Below are 21,637 nucleotides of genomic sequence, written 5' to 3'. Positions count from 1 at the left end.
CCTGAACCTTCCGTGGTTCGGGTAGTATTGTCCTTTGAACGCGCATACATAGGACGAGGGTCTGGTCTGGTTCGATCTGCTCTTCGGTCCTGCAACCTATGATCCAGTTGAACAACAAGGTCAATGAATTCTGAGCAGTCTTTCGGGGGGTTCACTACTTGTGCGAGAACATCCTTGAGCTCTCCCCGCAACCCCCGATAAAATAACATGGTTCTCTTCTCCACTGGCCATTCTGCTTCAACTACGAGTCTATTGAACGTGGCTATGTATGTTAATAGGTCTTGATTCCCTTGGCGTAGGGACTGAAGTTCGTTGTCTAATGCCTGCCCATGAGTACGACGGGCGAACAGCTTTTCCATCTCCTGCTGAAAGCCCCTGAAGTCATGCAGCAAAGGATCGTCTTGGGCCACAAAGTGTACAGACCAGTCTGCGGCGCTACCACTCAGGTAGGATAGCACAAAAGTGACCCGTGATTGGTTATTCGGAAAGGCCCCTGGCCTACAAAGGAAGTGCAGGCGGCACTGGTTCATGAATGTTGCAAACCTCTTGGGATCCCCCGTAAATCGTTCGGGCGGGGCCAAGGGAACTGCCTCAGGAAGGGTTATCTGAACGGGATTGGCTGATGGCGCTGGCATCGGGGGTACGCTTCCCGGCAATGGTGCAAGACCTGCTTGTGACTGGAGAAGTTGCCGGCTTAAATCATGAGTGCGTTCTTTGGCTACTATCAGCTCTCTCCTCAGGGTGTTGGTCTCCTGCCTGGCCGCATGTACTTCGGAGTAGCTGTCCCAACATGTGGGCTAACTGGTTGGTTTTTGACGTTTCCATGACGCCCAGGTGGATTTTGATGTGAGGCTTTGTGTTCTGTAACGCTCACCTGGTATCCATGGGGACGTCACTCAGCCTGTTCTGACCTCTTACGACCTCGAACCATTCCCTGGAGGCTATTCGACTGGAGACTGGGCCTGAAACACAGGATTGGTAGAGTTTAACTCCCTATTGTCTCTGTGTGCTTGAACCCCTTCTTCCCCGGGGTCCAACCCTTCCCTTTGATCCACAGCTCACATTGTTTTCTTGGATAGGGTGCTCTCCGTCCTGCTTTCAGCGCAGGGGCGCGTTTATTGATGCAGGCTCGTTGCTGCCTAGTTACTTCACTGGCAAGAGCCCGACAGGTAAGTATAATGAGTCTTTTGAACAGTTCTCTAACTTCGTTCCTTTCCTTCCTTAGATGATGGCCGGCGTCCGGGGATGGTGGCGTGCTGCTGAGATGAGTAGCGTTGAAGATGAGTGAGAGCGCAATGCGCGATGCACCCCTTTCGTATTTGTATTGAACTGATTTCTTTTCCTGTGTCTTTTAGGTGCCGTGACGTTTTCAGCATGGATGCCGGTTATGAAGAACAAATGCGGTGAGTAAGCTTGGTATGCGGTGCCTCTAGATGTTTCCACGCTAACCTGGAGTGTCTTTTCCCTCTTGCAGATGGATGAGAAGTTCCGGAGACAGAGTTCCCCCAGAGCGGCTGGGATTCAGGTAAGCGTTTGAAGCTCGTACAGTATTTAAAAATAAGCGAAGATTTGCAGAATGCTTACTAATGCCTTTTCTCTGTTCTTTTCCATTTTCCTTAGCAAGCTGCGTGCCGAGATGGGAATGACACCACCGAAGATGCCCGCAGAACAGAAGGAGCGATGAATGATGGGCAGAAGCGCCACAAGGTAAGGCTGTTCCTAACGGTGTTCTTGTTCTTGCAGGAGCTGAGCGCAGAAGAAAGATGCAGGCCTACTGGAGACCGATCCGAACACGGTGAGTGTCACGCTGCAGGTGCAGAAACTACAAAGCATGTTTCTCAGCCTGGGCGTGGCTCAAATAGTCTCTGGGTATCCCAGGTGTCTCTGGGCTGAACCACACCCAAAAGACTAGACTACACATGCAGTTCTGGGAACCGAAATATGTGGGGGCATCCATCTTGTCCCCATTAATGCACTACAAGTCCAATCCCCAATGTTATCCTATGGGAGTGAGTGAGTCTGGTGCCATAAGCGCCAAGTCTGACTCCAAGTGGGTCTTTGGCGGGATGGAGAGGCCCTTGAGGGCCATGTAGGTGATTGTGGCCTGGCTCCAGCCTGACATCTTGGAGAGCTGGGGACATGAGGGGCAGGAATCATGACAGTATGGAGACTGACCCAGAACTAGAAACTAGTCAACCCCAAACATGTGAGCCAAACAGAAGTGAAACGGAGGGGGTGTCCTTTCTCCAAGCAGGTTCTGAGAACTGTTGCAAGGTAACGGGGTACAGCCAAGGAGCCGGGGAAAATGAAGAATCCCCAACAACTCCCATTGCGAGTTGCCAAGTTTTTTTTACATATTCCCGAACTCTGACGCAGAAAAACGGCCCAAGATCACACTGTGTCAGATTTCAATATTAAGAAAATGACCACCAACCTGCCAAATAACTCAAACTTTCTTTGCACCTTTGAGGAGAAAGAAGGCTGATTTTATACACCGGTTAAGGTGCAAGGTCAGTGTGAATTATCAGCTCTGGTGGATACTGGATCCTAAGCCATCCTTCTGTCAAAAAGGACCTTTGACCAACTAAACTCAGGACGGAGCGAGGGCCACCAAATTTCATTCACACCACTTCCCGGACAACTCAAAAATTTCAACGGGAATGATATTTCTGTCGAAGGGACTGCAGATCTGGACATTAAAAATGAGCAGCACTAGGTGAAACATCCGGTGATCGTTGTGACTCCAGAGGGCACACCTTGTTTACTGGGAAACTATCTCCTTAGGAGGATATCTCCTCCGGTCGACTGTGTAAACAAGGTCCCCTTGACTCAGACTAACCACCCCATCAAATTAAAAATGTGTACCAATTATGTAAGCCTGAATGGTACCTTTCACACAATTGATCAACACTCTGAGTTCCATTTAAAAAAATAATCAAGTCCCAGACATCACTGTCATCTCTGGAGGAGAACAATCTGGTGATGGGAACCTTTCTCCACTCTTGAAAATCAACCTTCCTCCCAGTTTTAAGTGGCAATCCACACTGGAAGGGAACACCCTAAAATTTTACAGCAGTCCAAATCCAGAAGAAACCTTGAGTCCCGTGAAACCAGACAAGGAAGAATCCGCTCAAAGTCTGACGGACATTCAGAAAAAGGGCGAGCAGTTGTTTTTCCCCCCATTCAGTTAAATGATGGGGAGGAACCACTGCTCGCCAGAGTATGCCAGAATAATGGAAAGAGCTTCATCAGTGAAGAATTATTCAGGAACCTCCCAAAAGATTTAGACCATTCACACCTTTAAATTAATTGACAAATGGGAAGCAGGTCTGGAAACCCCAAATTCCAAACATCTCCTGCCTATCAGGTTTATGCTAAAGATTTATATTGGCAACAAAAGTCTAGATCATAATTGTTGGGTCGGGAGAGATGTCCCTTCCCACCTTTTATTTGGTAAGTGACATTCTCAACCAACTCGCAATCAATTTGGATCTAATTAATAATAAAGCCTGGTCCCGACTGGGGAGTAACTCCCATGGGCTTTGAAAACATTGAAAAATCATTCCGGTCAGCTCAAGTGCTGCCTTAAGCGGTGAAGTTCAGGTGCGAGAAGAGGTTACCATCTCAGGACAGGTGCGACAATTCACACTTTCCCTAAAAAATAAGCGAGAACGGAACCTCAAACATCAGGACGCATATATAAATCTAAATTCCCATCTCCAACAACAAGGTTTATATTTAAATTTAACACCTCTAGTAGACCTAGAACACAACACCATTCAATATTGGTGGATAACAGTGATCCTCGAAGTATCACTTTGGGTGCAGGCATCTTTATTATAATGGTGGTTAATGCCCAACATTATCTGTTGATTTAGATAATGAAATCATGGGACCAATCCCAAATTACTGTTTTGACACCAGCGATGGTATTCTACCAGGAAATATTTTTATGAGGCATGGGGGGAATTTCTTTGTGTACCCATCTTGCACCTACGGTGTGAAAGAGGTGACCTGTGACATTAATAGGGAGGAAGTAGTGTTCAGAGTCAAGGACCACTACCTAGAATCTCCTATCCAGGTCATCAGCATAAAAACAGATCTCTCCATCCAACTGGAGGATACTGCTGATATTGCCAAGCGTGAGGTCTTTCCAGGTTTCAGGCAGATAGTTGAGGAAAGTATCAATCTGGCTGATGCCTGTGAGACCGAGGAGCAAAGACAAAAGCTAAAAAAGGTCTTCCTAGAATTCCAAGATATCTTTTCAGTGAACTCTATGACTGTGGACACACATCCATTCATTCAACCACCATTCCCACGGACCCCGAGATGGCTACTGTATTTGTGAAACAATACCGGTTACCTCTCGCATCCATGGAGTCACTCACAGAGATTATTAACAATTTATAATCCCGTGGGATAATTGGTCCGATCTACAGTACCTTCAACAACCCAGTACTGGGGATCCTCATACCAAACAGCCAATGGAGACTTTGTGCAGACCTGAGGGAGTTAAACAAACAGGTCCACATGTTTTACACCACCATTTACCTGACCAACGGTTACTAGACAGTACCCGTGAGCAGGGAAGACCAGTATAAGCTTGCCTTTACCTTCGGGAGGCAGCAGTACACGTGGACGCAAGCCCGCTTTGCATACATAAACTCTAGCAATGAGTTCAACACCTTCCTACATAAGGCCATGCCCGATTTGGGCGAAAGGGGATACCTGGCCTATACGGATGATGTTTTGATCAAGAGCTCAACTGTGAAGGCACACATAGCAGAAATCTGCTATGTTCTTACCCAGTTGCAGAAGGCCAGAACAAAACTGTCCTTTCGGAAGGCACAGTGGTGTAAGACCCGAGTGATCTTCTTAGGGCACAAGATCACACTTGAGGGTCTTAATCCCCCGGCGAAGCAGGTGGAAGCCTTATTAAAATTCAAAAGACCCTACCACTCTGCAAGAATTAAAAATCCTTCCTGCACTTACTCGAAAGTTCATTGAAGACTACGTAGAGGTCACTCGAACCTTGGTCCACTTATTAAAGGCTGGAGTCAAGTGGGAGTGGGGTCCAGAACATTCAGAGGCAGTTAAACAACTGAAAAGAAGCCTTTCCAAGGCTCCTTGTTTGGCTTACCCCATAAAGAACAAGGAGTTCTTCTTGGAGACAGGATTCTCAGATACTTGCCTAGCAGTGGCATTCTACCAAAAGTATGATAAGGTCAACAAAGTAATCTCCTACGCAAGCAAGACTTTGTCCTCTGGGGAGGAAAAATTCAATGACTGCAAGAAGGCACTCTTGGCAATGCTGTGGGCACTAAAACATTACTGCCCATTCATACAGCTGGATCACATAATTGTCGATACTCCTCACCAACCCATGCAGTATCTATAAAGTGACAGAATCCAGGCGGGGAATGTTAGTAATTCCAGAAATACTTCCTGGAACCTGTCCATGCAGGTCTTTCCTGTGGAGATCAGATATGGCCAAAACAAGAAGAATCCCCCAGCGCAACGGTTGGAGGACTTGCATGATTGTGCTCAAGAAAACTGTCTCGTGGACGAAAGTCTAATGACCAACAACAACATGGAGGCATACTTAATTTACCCACACAAGGTCAATGAAGAAGACACATGTCAGGGGATACCCACAGTTTATGTGGATGGGTGCTCCTACCATGTTGATAGCAACAGGGAAAAAGAACTGGTGGCTGGTATTGGAAATGCCTGGGTGAATGATACCCCGGAATCCTCTGCTGGTTATAAAATAGTACCCCGAAGTAGGCAGGTTGCAGAGTTGATGGCTGTTTATCAAGCCATCCTCACTGCAGTGCATCACCAACTCAATGAACTGGTCATAATCACTGACTCTGATTATGTCAAGAATGGGTTTGTGGAGCACCGGATTAACTGGAAGAATCGAGGCATGCTTTGTGCCAACAACAAACCCCTAAAGCATGCCAAACTGATCCAGTCAATCGACGACTTTGTGACCTCCAGTGGGATGACCATCTATTGGAAGAAGATAAGAGGTCATTTCAAGATAGCGTGGCCAGATAAGACTCGGAATGACCTGGTTGACCAGCCGGCTAAAACCAGAGCTCTGCAGGGGGATTTCTTAGAAATGGAATCCCTGCTGGGTGAAATCCAAGTGGCAGCTGTCACCAGGTCACAAACTCAGGCTAACAGCAAACGCTCAACAGCCCAGTGGAGTAAAGATCCCCCAGATGCAGATTTGATCATTGTTATGTTATGTTATTTTGCACTTATATAGCGCCTTATATGCCATTGGTATGGTCTGAAGGCGCTGGTAGGTTGAAGGCCCTTGGGAACCAAAGTTCAGGTCAGTAGAGAGAGTAGAGAGAGTCAACGGCGCGTGTGCGCACGGGTATGTGTGCAGCTGGTGCGGTATTCGTTAATAGCTGCTTCTTAGCAGTAGGTGTGGTGGTTGAGATCAGGGGTATGTGTTCGTTCTGGCAGGATTTATCCAGACCGACTGGGGCTGCGTTAGGCCTGAGGAGAACGCCTGGCTGGGGGGTGTGTGACCAGCAGTGTTTACTTAGAGTGGTGGGGAGTGAGCGGGAGGTGTTGGTATGAGAACAGTTATACCGAATGGTGTCATAGTATCTCTGTGTTCTACTTGAGTGGTGGTGTAAAGAAGAGAGTAAGCGTGGGGTGTGATATGATGGGTTACATGCTCTTTCATACGTTCTCCGCATTCCGGACCATAATATGTACATCGCGCATTGCTATGTGCTCCAGTCCGTTCTATGGACTTTTATTAATTCCATGAGTCCCCGTCAGCGCTACACACGCCAGTCTGCTCGGTGCACTCATGCATTCCAGTCCGCCCCGCGCGTTCCTGACTGCCACCCGCACGCACTCCTGTCTGTCCCTCGCATGCACCCTGTCTGCGCCTGTACTTTGCATTCACCCACCGTGCGCAGTCACCTGCTCCCCGCATTCACCCATTCCCGGCACTCACCAGCTTCGCACACTCATCCGCTCTATGCACTCATGCTTTCCCTACTTCAACATTAGTATGCACTCATTAGTCCCTTAGAGTCATTCGTTAATACGCAGCAATCCTGTTCTATACACTCATTTGCTCTATACACTCATTTGCTCTCTAGCCTCCTCCACTCTATAGCCGCCTCCACTCTAGCCTCCTCCACTCTATAGCCTCCTCCACTCTATAGCCTCCTCCACTCTACACGCTCCTCCACTCTATAGCCTCCTCCACTCTACACGCTTCTCCACTCTACACGCTCCTCCACTCTACACGCTCCTCCATTCTACACGCTCCTCCATTCTACACGCTCCTCCACTCTACACGCTCCTCCACTCCACTCGCTCATACGTTCTGTGCAACCATCAGTTCTACATTTGCTTCTCCCTATTTATGCCATCGTCCGCCATATGCGCTCGTCTGATCTACATACCCAACCACTCTACATGCTCATCCGCTTATCATGTTCATCCATTCTATACCTTCATCCGATCTACATACTCATTCGATTAACACACTCATTCAATCTATGTAGTCGGGTTCCTCCACTCATGCATTCTTCCACTCAGTGCATTCAACTGTTTACACTCAACCACTCTACACACACAGCCGATCAACATGTTCATCTTTCTATACACTTATCCGATGTACTTACTCATCCGATTTACACACTTATTCAATCTATATAGTCATCTGTTCTTCCATTCATGCATTCTTTCACTCAGTGCATTCATCCGTTCAACACACTTCATCCATTCTAACTAATTCATCGATGCTATTCACTTCGAACCCTCCTCATGCATTATGTGCATTTCAGCGGTTTACATCTCGTTACTGTTTCCATATGATTTATTCTTATCATCCACTTCATTGTTTTGATCTACATTACTCGTTTAATTCTGTTTGTCTTTCTAGTTTATATTCGGGTTATTAGTTGTCCATTTCTCGCCTCAGGTAGTTTGTTGAGCTGGTGTCATTGAGATGCTGTTTGTCTATTTGGGTTAGTTTGGTTACCGGTTGGTTTTAGGGGAAGAGCCAGGTTTTCAGCAGTTTGCGGAAGGATGATAAATCCTCAGTTTGGCGGATGTGCGGTGGGAGTGAGTTCCACAGTGTGGGGGCCAGGGCTGAGAATGATGATCCGCCTAATCTGACTGAGTTTGTTTTAGGTATGACTAGGAGGCCGGCTGAGCTTGATCTTAGGGTTCGAGGGGGGTGATAGGGTTTTAGTTTGTTTTGAAGATATTGAGGTCCGGTTTTATGCAGTGCTCGATGGGAGATGCATAAGGTTTTGAAAGTCACCCTTCGGGCTACTGGAAGCCAGTGCAGTGTCTTAAGGGCTGGGGAGATGTGGTCTCTTGGGCCGAGCGCAAGTAGCAATTTGGCTGCCACGTTTTGTGCCCTTTGGAGTTTATTCAGTTGGTACGCGTGGAGTCCGAGGTATAGGGGGTTTGCATAGTCCAGACTTGACATAACGATTGATTGGACCGCAGAGAGTCTGTTAGGAAAGAAGAGATATGGAAAGATGCGCCTAAGGGTTTTAAGGTGGTAGTGGCAGGAATTTGAGACATTGTTGACTTGGCGCGAGAGTGTTAGACAGAAGAGTGCACAGAAAGCGGACCAGATCATTGAGAAAGGTTATTGACACATTGAAGACCCCGTAAGCTTTCCTCTAACAGAGTCATATTATGCCGGTAAAGAGGATCTCTGGGTGTTGATGAAGTTTTCCAAGATGTTCTGGATCCAAGGCGGTTTGTTGGTAAGGAGAGCCCTATCTGGCTGTGACCAGTGGGTGGTACCTACCTTATTCCAAAGCCTGATGTTGAACCACGCCCATGACGTAGCCACTGCCGGTCATACAGGGTTTCATACGACATTGGAAATCTTGCACAAGGTTGCCTACTGGCCACCTATGGGCCAGGACCTCGACACTTACCTAAAGGGGTCTCTTGTGTATGCTCAATTCCAACCCAGTTCACTCACACACAGAGTTCCCCTACAAAACGGCTTTGTCAGAAGGCGCGACCGGACCCGTGCCCTGCGATTGAAAAATCGCCAACATGTATTGTTTAAACGCCGCCCATTCCTCTGGAGTAGAGGACTTTGTAGGGCATGTGACCTTCCCCGAGGCACCATCCTCCGAGGAGGACGGGGAAGGCGACCAGTGACGGCGCTTCCTAGAGTACCGGGACGAGGACGACGAGTGGCGGGAACCACCCTGGGACCGAGATCCCTGGGACTCCTTCCAACGCGGAGAGTCGCCCCTCGAGTCGTCGGTGGAAACCCCCTTGGACTTGGAAGTCCGGGACTTACCAGGCTTAGAGCCCCTACCTACCTGGAGCTTCCCCTTCCGCTCCTGAAAGGCCTTGGCAGTCAGCGACTGGTATTTCGAGCAGTCGGTGTTGTGTGACTCGCCCAGGCACCACAAACAAATGCGGTGGGGGTCGGTGAGCGACATTTTCGACTTGCAGTCCCGGCAGGTCTTGAAGCCAGACCGCAGACTCAGAGGGGTCGAAGAGAAAGGCATTGTAATGATGAACACACGAGGCGCACCGAGTTTCACGAATTTAACATGTTTGCAGAAAAAGCAGAACTGAGACAACGGGCACCGTGCATCCTATTTATAACATCCTGTTACGTCACCCACGACGGAGGCCTGCGACGGAGACATTGACCCGACGCCATTGACGCAGGAAGCCCTGTGCCGAAAAAGTTTCCGAAGTGCACAGCTGTGGACATTACATGTCAAAGATGTGGAATACGTTTGAGGACACAATCCATTCAAAAAATGGGAATGACACTGCCTTGGTCAGATTTCAAGTCAATTTAATCGGGCCATTGATTTGCTCCTCTAGAGGAAACAAGTACATGTTGACTGTGACATGCTTATTCATGAAGTGGGTAGAATGTCTACTGCCCCGAATTGTAAGGCAGGGACAGCTGCTGCACTAATGATCAACCACATTTTCTCTCGTTTCGGCCTCCCACAAAGGATTGAGTCGGACCGAGGGAGCCATTTTAACATTGATGTGGTGGAGAAGATGTGGGAGATTCTAGGGGTAAAAAGAAAACTCCACATTGCCTACCACTTGTCCTCAAGTGGGGGGCTGGAGAGATACAACAAAACAATTGTGATTATCTTAAATAAGTTTGTGGCAGACTCTGGACCTAGTTGGGAAATCCGATTGCTGCTTGTCCTGATGGCTATTAGGTCTAGACTATCTTCTGCAACAAAGATGTCTCAATTTGAGCTCATGACTGGACGTAAAATGGTGTTACCACAGCATCTGCTCTATAGGACTCAGGAGCAGACCCTGATAAATACGTCCACTACTCATGAGTACATTGAAAATTTAAGGAAGCACCTACAGCATGCTTTTGCTTATGCTCAGCACAATTTAGAAAGGTCAGCTGAAGGAAATTCCTCCCATCTTGGCGTGGTGCCTTTGAAATTGTAGATAAAAAAGCACATGTTGCTTGCAAGATATGCATCCCAAAAGGAGAACTGACTGAAGAAAAATGGGTCCACATGAATCAGTTGAAAGGCTGTCATCCCATCCCAGACACACTTTGAGACTGATTGATGAGCCAAATAAAAGTTGAGCAAAGGAACTACCTGAAGAATGAAAAGAAAGGATGAAAAATTGGACGGAAATATATATATAACAGGGAATCATTTTCTTGGTGCCATTGTACAAGTAAAGAAAATAAAAATATAAATATGTTTTGTGAAACAGAAATGTCATGCTATAACTGTATGTTTCTGTAAATTCTATGTAAATCTGCCCAGGGAAAAATGTGAGTAAAAAGTACTGAAACTCTTTTTCTATCTTTTATTAGAGAACTAACCTCCTTAAACTTTCAGCCTGGAGATGAGAGCGGAGTCTTTAGAGAACCCCAGGGACCTGGAAAGGAAGGAAGAAAGGGGGTGCCATGCCACACCCTCCAATCCAAAGATGGAAGGGGAGGCTGGAGTGCCCACTCCCAAAAGAAGGAGGAAAAGGGGGTGCCATGCCATACCCCCAACCCAGAGACAGAAGGGGATACTGGAGCGCCCACTCCCTGATGAAGAAAAATTATGCCTAAGGAAACCCCACTCTGCCCTGCTCTTCTCCAACAAAGAGTCATGGAAGAACAGAGGGGGCATGTGGGGTGCATTTAAAGGCCCCAAACAGAAGTCCCTTTCACATGAATGGCGGGCATTTAAACACTGAAACAAAAATGACCTGGCTTTTGCTTTTGTTTTTCAAGTAAAGTTAAAGAGCCATGTGGAAGGGGGGCCTACCTTTCATTACCAATGCACACGCAGCAGTTTAATTTACAAAAGAAGGAGGTATCTAAATATCACTGCTCACAGAAAAATGTCAGGAAAATAAAAAATGATGTGTGGGTTGACAAAAGCAATGTATATTATGTTTCACCTACAAAGCTCCAGGGACATTTGAAGAGCCACTGTGTCTTCATGAAAAACCTGTTTCTGGCTGTGGTCAAAACTTCACAAAGGAAATTTCCCACATCCAGCCTGAATGTCACATCTCCCATCTAGTGATCCCCACAATAAAATCTCCTACCCTACTGAAGGTGTTGAAAGCCCAGTGGTCTACAGTCTTCCTGGCTCTGAAAGTAGGGGCTTCAAACAAATTCACCCGTGGCTGGAGCACAACTAATATGTGTGAAAATGGGGTGACCTACTTCAACGAGCAAACTACCAACTTCAAAGAGACTCATAAAAAAACAAACCTCTAGTCACAGGCTGGCCCAGGGAGACAGATGGCTGTGCTGGATGAAGCAGAGCTCCCATATGCTGAACATGAACACTCACAATTAATTTAAAAGGACTATTATCTTTAGGCATTTTTCGCAGCAACCATACTGTGCTTGATTTAATTTATGTACCATTTTTATGTAATTTCCAGGTGATTTTGGGGACATAAAATGCATCTACCTGTGACTCTGGGAACAGTAATGGCCAGTTAGACTAGGTTTGTGGCTGATCTCAACATGTTCCAAATGTGAGAGTTGGTGAAAAGGTGCTAAATGAAATTTAGGCTATGCTTAATAACTCACATCTTCATAACGGTTGTACTTTTTATGGAAACGACAGTAATGTGCCACATGGCCGTGCTACATCGTAGGGATTTGGTGGTCGGCTTATCTAATTCTCCATGATCAGCTAAAACAGAAAATATGTTTGGTATGGCAGTTGCTAGTAAAATTATGAAGTTGTGATACATAACTAGTTTTGCCAAAAAGTTGAAAGGAGAACAAAAGGGCGATTACAAATAGCAATTGCCATACGTTGCTCCACACCACTAAACCAATCCTGACTTGGAGGCGGGGTTGGGAGGAGAGAGAGGACTAACTGTCCAATACTTGTGGCTGGGATTATTGCAGGGTACTTCCCCAAGATTGCAAAACTGGTGATGTCATTGTGCTATATAAGGGGGACTGCACTAGGACAGGGGACAGACAGACACCAGGTGACATAAAAAAGAGAAAGACAGGAAGGCTGCTGAAACTTACCATCTGACAGCTGTAAGGAGACACCAGAGTAGATTGCTGAGAGTGCATCTGGGTGGAGCTGTCCATTTCTAGGAAGGCCTCGAAGCTGACTGGGTCCTGTGTGGAGAGCAGGAGGCCATCTTTGAGAGTGGAGTGACCAGACCCCTGCCCTATCTTTCCAAAGTGTCCTGAGATGCAGCTGATTTTCCTGGAACCTTAAACAGAGGCTTGCTATGTAAGTAGAACTAAGCCCTGGAAAACCAAAAGGTGGGGAGTCTGCTTGACTTGAATCCTTTCCCTTTACACTGTGGGGTGGCGGGGGACACAAAACTGTGTATATCCTTAGCCTATGTAACCAAAAATATTAATTTAAGTAATTCCCCATTTGGCAGAACACTACGGGTGAATGTTGTTAAAATTCAAAGTTAACAAAGCTCACTTCCCAGTGTGCGCTGAAAACTATAGCCTATTATTTAATTGGGTAATCCTTGTTGTCCAGTTGACCATGACTTCTATAAGGAAGAGGGGTGTCTTTGTTCTTAAATCAGTCCAACCTTTTTATCTAGCTTCCCCAACACATGCCTTTCAGTAAGGTGGGTCTGAAATCCAAAATGTCCCAAAGCATTCAAATTTTTCTGTCTGACTTCCCAACATAGACCAAAGGAGGGGGGGGGGTCTGAAAAACAAAGCGATACATCACCATGTGTTTATTTTAAACCAAAGGTTTGGGGTTAAATTATATTATTGATCAGTGTAATTATTTTGTGAAGTGAGATTTACAGAAAGGGAAGAATTGTGTCTGTGTTCTTTTTAACTCACTTGTGTGATTTATTTATGCTGAGTGAAGTTGATTATGTTGTGCCAAGGATAAAGTGTTGTTTTCAATATTTTTGTGCTAATTTCTATTACTGTTAATTTAAATAAATACCAGTATATTTCCTGTACACCGGCCTGGTTCTTCGCTCATTGTTAGCTCAGTGGAGAGGAATCCAACAGGCAGATATGTGTCTGCGATAGGGCTAAAAAGAGTCTGTTAAACAGTTTTTTGAATAACCACTTGAGTGGGGAGGGAAGGGATTCCCTGTGTTGAGGGTGGCTTCTCAATAAACTGTTACAATACACAAACAATCTGCCAAAGAGTATCCCCTGTTCGGTCAAAAGGTAAAAGGAAAAAACAGGGACAAAAGATGATAGCTTGAAAATGTAAAAATGTGCAACAACATCAACAGCCAAAAACCAACAACTTGAGAAAATTCTTACAAAATGTGGAACTTCCACCTACACTAAATAGTCCAAAAACAAGGAAAAAAGGGAAAATCTATGGTTGGATTAGTAAGTGAATCGACAAAGTTAAATAAGGAGGAAAAAAATTAATTGACAACCAACTTCTTAATTTAGTGGTTCATACAGCTGGTAACAATGTAGAGCATCCAGAGCTTTACTTAGTAGAAAATAACCAGCCAGAACATTGCTACGAAGAGAACTCGGATAAGATTGAAGTTAGGTTTGCCTTCCAGCATAGTCCAATACAAATAAATAAGGATGATTGTCGTTCTCACAAGTTCTTAACTCTGGCTGAAAAGAGACAAATTGCGGATAATAGACATGTAGCTATAGAGGAGAAATGATTGTCACAAGATCCCAGTTGTAACCCTCTGACATTTTTGACTCTGGCTGAAAAGAGACAAATGGCAGATAATGGGTAAGTAGCCCCAAAGGAGAAAAGATTGCTGCAAGCTTTAAGTTGTAACTCATCTACCAGCAAAGCCAAGCAAGATCAAATGTCGAAAAAAGAATGCAGGAAACTTCTTTTGTTAGAGAGATCGATACATTCAGATGCTGATCTTATACTTCATTGGAGTAATGTGTTAAATCTCTGTCATCATATTCCAAAAATGAGGGCCATCTGTACAAGTGACTTAAAGTTGATTGAATTTTAAATTAAACTCCATTAGATAGAGTTATTTTGCATCTAGAATCAAACTTGGTCAAGCAAATGTTGTTAGAGGCTGCTTCCTATCTATTACCTTTAGGTTTTGATCTGATAGAAGGCAAAGATGATAAGCATGTTCTCAATCATCTATATACAGAATAGGAGGTGGTTAAGTGGATCCCACAGCAAGTAAATGATGTGAATGACTGTCATGCTGCGACCTTGGAAGATCTAGCAGCACTGGAGATTCCAATTTTGATTCAACACGTTGTTCTGGAACCATAGTGAACGGTCTAGTTCACTCCCAAGATGGCCACCACAGTAATACCAGTGAGCCGCGTCAAGGGATCGGCACGTTGTATCCGTTTCTCTCTAGGACTACGCTACTGTTACTTTGTTAGCAGACCCCTCCTTTGACTCTTGCTACAGTATCTACCTTCCGGTTCTCAGACGGTACCTTTCTTTCTACCCTCCGGTTCTCTGCCAGTGCCCTCTTATCCCTCTTCATCTATATCTCATCTCACCGCGCAGCGTGCCTTTTCTCTGTGCTCTGTGTGTTTTCCACCCGGCATTTGTGGCATTTGCAGGTCTTTCTCTTCCGCATCTATGCGGGGTGCCTTATTTATTCTGGCTCATCGGCTGCCTTTCTATCCTTCCAGCATATCTTCATTGAATTCATCCAGTCCTTACTGCTGAATTTCAGACTATCCTCCTGTCCCTGTTCTGTTCTAGCTCCCTTGCTTACTTGCTCGGTGCATCTGCACCTTTCACTCTTCCCTGTACTCTGTTCACTCTCCTCTCCTACCTCACGCTCGTGAGGTCATCTTCTGTCTTTCATACTCAGGTCCAGTGGTTTCCTCCGGAAGGCTGCTATTATTTACTTCACCAGCTGGATTTCTATTGTACAGCAGTCTGCCACTAAGCTGACCCCAAGGATAGGATTCCATTACCTACTTGGGACTTTCTTCCTCAGGGGAGGTACTAGCTCCTCTAAACCATTTAACAACTGCCTGGGCAGACCATGAACTTGGGAAGTTCATATAATTTGCCTTGTGTTACAAGAAGAACTACTCCTCCACTATTCAGTGACTCACAGTGCATCTGGACATTCATCTTCTGAAGGCCTATCGACAAAGCCTCCATATTTCATTCCAGCCAGGGTTTTTTGTGCCAGAAGGCTTTTACCCTAGACTAGGGGGCTTGCTCCTCTGGGTTCCCTTTGGCTTGATCTACTTTTCAGGCTAAGGTGGCCTCTGGGGGAGATCATCCCTACCTCCACGGCATAAAGGAAAAAAAGGTCAAGGAAAAGAAGGTTAAGGAGTCTAAAAAGCTTTGAAGGAAGAAACGATCAGAAGACCACGACAGCTCCACCGAAGAGGCAGGTGAGGAATAGGCTCGGGAGGGTTCACCGGTGCATGACAATGACGTGCAAGATGGCCATTTCGATAAAGAGCAGGAAGGAATAGAGAAGGGTGCTTGGAGGAGAAATTTCACATGATACAAAGATAGTCCTATCAGAGTAGTGTGTGCTAGAGATGGCAAGACAGAAAGAAGAGTGGTCTGCCAATCAAAGGGCCCTACCATACAGCCGAGAGTTGCATCATGGTTATGGGTGGCTGAAGCTTTAGCTGGGGAAAAAAAGTAACTGGAATGTACACAATCCAGGAGACTAATTATAGATTCCTGGAACACGAGAGGACACATGCATCTATTTAAAGAGGGAGAGTTATGATATGATATGACATTTATAACGCGCCTATACACAAATGTTTCAAGGAGCGACGAGACAAGGGAAGGGGAACAGAGGGAAGACAGACAACGATCTTACTAGGCGGGGTGTCATTCTGATCGCGCAAGTGCAAGGGAAGGGGGAAAAGAAAAGTGCGGGGGGTGGGAAAGTGCAGTACATGAGATAATAAATAATAACATAGAATAAATAAGAACGGCCAGCTGGTGGCAAGTGCAGACATAAGTGCTAGTTTGGGGACTGTAGGGATACAGAAAACAGTCCCCAGGTGCAGGGTTTGCCTCAGGGAGGCAGCGCAAGCGTGCAACTGGCAGGGCTTGGGCCTGAGATCAGATGGTTGGCCAGGTAACCCGTGCAGTCTCATTATCAGCCAGGACTTCAGCAGGGGAGTGGGGGAGAGAAAGCAGAAGCAAAGAGGAAGGTTTTTAGGTGCTTCCGGAACCAAAGGTGGTTCTCTTCAAGTTTCAGGGAAGCGGGCAGGCTGTTCCAGAGTGAGGCCCCAGCCGAAGAGAGAGATCTGCCACCAACTTGTTGCTTGGAGAAGCGACTGACCCTGAGGGAGTTGGAGGCGGATGAGCGAAGAGCTTGAGAGGGAAGATATTTAGGAAGAGAGAGTTGAAGGTATTGAGGCCCGAGGCCCCAGAAGGCCTTGTGGACGACGCAGAGGGTTTTGAACTTAATCTTTGCAGCCACTGGGAGCCAGTGCAGAGATTTCAGTCCTGGAGAGATACGATCCCTGGGCTTGAGGCCAAGGGCAAGTCTCGCAGTCCTGTTCTGGATGAGTTGCAGAGGCGTAGAGTAGAAGCAGGCAGATTTAGAAAGAGGCTGTTGCAATAGTCCAGCCTGGAGAAAAGCAGGGCTCTAGAGACATTGAGCTTCTGGGGGAAGGAGAGGAAAGGAAGAATACCTCTGAGGAGGTGCAGCTGGTAGTGTGACTTCTTAGAGATGTCAGAGATGTGAGGTAAGAAAGAGAGTGTGGAGTCGAAGATGACCCCCAGGTTTTTAGCCTTGCAGGTGGGAGCAGGAAGAGGGCCAAGAACGGCCGGCCAGAGAACTACAGGAAAGGAGGGAGTGGGTGTGCCGATGAGGAGAATCTCAGTCTTACTGGTGTTAAGGCAGAGGTCATTGGCGGCACACCACTCCTGGATAGCAGATAGACAGTCAGAGATGAGGGACGAGGAAGAGGTGGCCGAAGGTAGCCTGAAAATGAGCTGAGTGTCATCAGCATAGCACTGAAAGTTGTGGCAGAGAGTGGCAATGTGGTGGGCAAGGAGTGCCAGGTATTGGTTGAACAGCCAGGGAGAGAGGTTAGACCCCTGGGGGACATCACAGGTAGAGAAAAAGATAGTAGAGAGGAAGGACCCAAGTTGGACCTGGGAGGGAAGGGAGTGATGGAGATTGGGCGATAGTTGGCCAGGCAGGAGGGATTGGAAGAGGGTTTCCTAAGAAGAGGGTACACAAGGGAGTGCTTCAGGGGGATGGGAAGACTCCAGTGGCGAAGGAGTGATTGCAGAAGTCAACCAGAGCAGGAGCCAGGGTGTCAATGTGGTCCTTGATGGTTTGTTCAGATTTGATGATTTTGATCTTTTGTGCTTACAAGAACTGTGGCTTCATTCCAATCCAATGTTAGAAGGGTTTACCTCATTTTTAAACCTGGCTATCAAAGGTAAGAAAGGGAGACCATCAGCAGGTCTCCTTACTTTCATTAAAAAAATGGGGTGGGTATACATGTGAAGGAAATAATAAATCTTAATCCATTTGTCCAGATTTTAATGCTGAGTTGGGACCCTACTGTATGCATAGATTGAGACAATCAGGTGATCTTTAATCTTTACTGAAACCCTGGAGCAATTGAGACCCTTAGTTTAGTGGAATGTGTCATATCCAAAATTGATGAATTGTATGATAACTGGAATGAGCCAACAATCATTTTATGCGGTCACTTGAATATGTCAGGCTGAGATGAGAATAATTAATGTTTATAGAATCTACCGTTGGATGGGAAACCATTGATTATTAGAGGCTTTACTTGGTCAAAGGAAATGAGGCTCAGAGATCTACGCATGCTGAAAGGTAATATGGCGGGAGACGTCCCAAGGCACCATGCGTGGTCCAGGGATAAATATTCCTCTACCCTCGACTACGTATTTGTATCTAGAAAAATGTTGCCGTTTATTGAAAGATTTGAAGTGGTTTGAACAACTACTAGTGACCATGATATTTTATCATCATCACCAAAGTTTATTCAGATTAAAAATCCATAAACCACATATACATACAGCAATACATCAATACAACAAAAGAATATTTAACAAACAATATAAAATCAAAATATGCACCACAGGTTTAAAACATAGAAAAACCTTTCAAGATAAAAACAATGAGTTAAAAATTGCCTTCTGAAAATTTTTTCCTACGATGCCAAGATTTTCTCAAAAATTCCAAGCAACCCCATGCAACTGGTATTGTTTCTGCACGTAAAAGATAGAACAATGCAGGTTGGGCTTGCGTGAAATTGGTAGCTTTAAGCCACGGGGCAATAGTTTTCTTTCTAACATCATGGTAAAGGGGACAGAATAATACAAAGTGCAGCACATCTTCTTTTGCAGCACTACACCCCGGGCAAACTGTAGACTGGTCCCAAGGTCCCCAGTTCTTAGTAACTTCTCTAAGCCATAAGAGGTGAAATCGGGACCTAGTCAGGTCCCATGGATCTGTCGCTTTATTACTGTGCAAAAGATATGATTGGACACCAGTTGGGTCTGAAATTAACAAGTTTTTCCTATCAGATTCAATCCTGAGACCAGATGTTTCCGGGTTAGCTATGACTAATGAACCAAACATCTGCTTATATTTGTTCACTGCAGCCAGTGTTAAAAGAGCAGAGGGACACTGCAAACTTGGAGTGCTCAGTTGTAACAAGCCAAGGGATTTTGTGCCAAAATGAACTCTGCTTCAAGGCCTTGATGTTCATGTTTGCCAACTTAGCCCTAGGATTAGACCAAAGTGCCAGCCAGTGCGCAAGCGGAGCCCAGTGCAACTCATCACCTATGTGCGGTGTACCTAGTTCAACATGTACAGCAAGGTTTGGTGCTGAGCTAAGGGGACCCAAAAGTGTTTTAAGAAAAATATTCTCTACTACTTCAATGGCAGTCATTTTCTCATTGCCCCACAGGGCAGCGCTGTAATTTGTTGCTGCCTTGGTCTGTGCTCTATACACTTCCAAAATAAGCTTAATCGGCTGACCCAGGCACATATTCGTAAAAAACGAGACAATCCCCCCAGGGCCTGTCTCATTCTGAGACACTGTTTCTCTATATCCAGGTGCCAGATTATGCATTTGTCGGCAAACCGCATCTTGCACCTCTGTCACAGTCAGACATACAGCCTCATTACACGTTGTGCGGTAAGGGAATACCGGTACTGATAATTTCCTAAGCCAATCACGACCCGGACCCACCGCTATCAGCGCACCCGTTAATTACGGTGCCACTAATAGCGGCAAGGCCGCGGGCGCGTGACCCCTAGGCCGGAATTAGCGCCATGGCGCTAATACCAGGCCATCACAAGCCATGCGGACATGGCATTAGCGGCATGAAAAACACCCAAAAACCCCTTACCGGCATGGCGCTAATAACAGCATCGAAAAGCACCCGTTAAGAGACCTGAGCAGTGTACCCATCTACCACAGGTGGACACAATCAGCACAGGTGCATGCAATGGAGACAGGCAGCACAAAAGAGCACACCACACCCCTACCCACACCCCTTCCCACACCAAGATGGTCCCAATAGCAGCAGCATGACATGACGGGCTTGACTACATGATAGCAGTGCAACACCAACAACAACAGCCCGCACCAGAGGTGACCCGTAACAGGTACCCATTCCTCACACCATACAGGCGATGCCAGCTATCCACTGAGGAGGTGGCTCCTAACCCCTGTACGGAACCCACAGAACCAGCAGGAAGAAGGCAACAATATTGCACATCCCCGTACCTGCGTCGTGATAGAGCTGGCAGTCAGCCTTCCAATGACAGTGCTCCGCTGCCTAAGCAGCCTGGTTGAGGCACTCCTGTACAGCCGTGTCAAAGTGGCAAAGATAACCATGGCATGTGTAGAGCATCAAAAAATGTGCATATGATGGAATGTGCCAATGCCACCTGAAATTGACATGCAACCACCAGAAGAGCATGATGTGGATGGGGATGAGTACGGGTGGAATGCCCTGGCAGGACATGCAAGAGGCAATGCCAAGGAGGTACACGATGTGCGTCAGCATCTGATTCTGAAATCCCATCAGGCACAAAGGTGAAATAGCATGGACGGAGACGGATATTGTTGCCCTGGTGCATGTTTTGAGTCCCACAAAGGACCCTGTCCAAAATAAATAACACATACGCAATGATGGAGACCACGCTTGGGTTTCAACTTCAGAACAGTGTATATTGAACAGAATGTGATAAGAAGTGCAACACCCGAGCACACCCAAATGCACCCTTACCCCCCTCCCCCCCAAAACACCCAAATGCACCCTTACCCCCCTCCCCCCCAAAACACCCAAATGCACCCTTACCCCCCTCCCCCCCAAAACACCCAGGTGAGTCTTATGGTGTCTACGTTTCCTGCCCCACATGTGCCACCGGGTCCTTGGTGGACCTAAGCCTCAGGGCCTCCACCAACATTGGGTTGGTGTGATGTGGAGCGCCTCAGGTTGTGCAGAGAGCGGCGCAGGGGGCTGGTCTGCTGGGAACTCGCTGAGGAGGAGGTTCCCGGTCGATCCTGTGTTGGGGGTTGGTGATGCTGCTCCATGATGTCCCCAATACGTAAAATGGCCTGGCGGAGTTGGCCCATTTCCTGGCATATCCTGTCAGTGCAGGCCTCAATAGCCTCCTTTGTTTGCCCTGCATATTTGTTGAGGTCATCCCTTAGACGGCCTGTCTCGGCCACATGCTGGGCAACCAGCGCAGTAATGTCTTCCTGCCTCCGGGTGATGGTTGTAAGGTCAGGCAGGGTGGTAGGTGCTGCTGGGCTGGACGGTGCGCCCTGGTCCGTGCTTCCGGCATCCGGTGAGGACACCTGAGGGCTCCATGCACCTTCTACAGTGTGGGTGTCATGTGCTCCCTGGCTAGCAGATCCGGACGTTGCCCTTGGACTCCCCTCAATGGACCATGTTGGGCTGGGGGTATGGATTAATTGTAGGACGTCGATTGCGTCCTCCTCGTCAGTGGGCGGTGCGGTGGCTGCTGCCTCCCCAGTTGAGCTGGTGGCAGCGGAGTGCGTGCCCTCCGTGCTCATCTCAGCAATGATGGGGCACACTGGCGTGGGTTCAGCTACAACAGGAGCCATGCCCTCAGGCTGTGATGAAATGGTGCTCCGGCCGCCCTTGGCCCTCTGCAGATGGACTGTCCTCCCAGTTCCCCTTGAGGTGGTGGCGGTGTCACC

Source organism: Ambystoma mexicanum, chromosome 13 (genome assembly GCF_040938575.1).
Source record: "Ambystoma mexicanum isolate Mex_15411 chromosome 13, UKY_AmexF1_1, whole genome shotgun sequence".
Taxonomy (NCBI): domain Eukaryota; kingdom Metazoa; phylum Chordata; class Amphibia; order Caudata; family Ambystomatidae; genus Ambystoma; species Ambystoma mexicanum.
The sequence above is the reverse complement of the archived record's forward strand: the minus strand, read 5'-3'. Positions refer to the sequence as shown.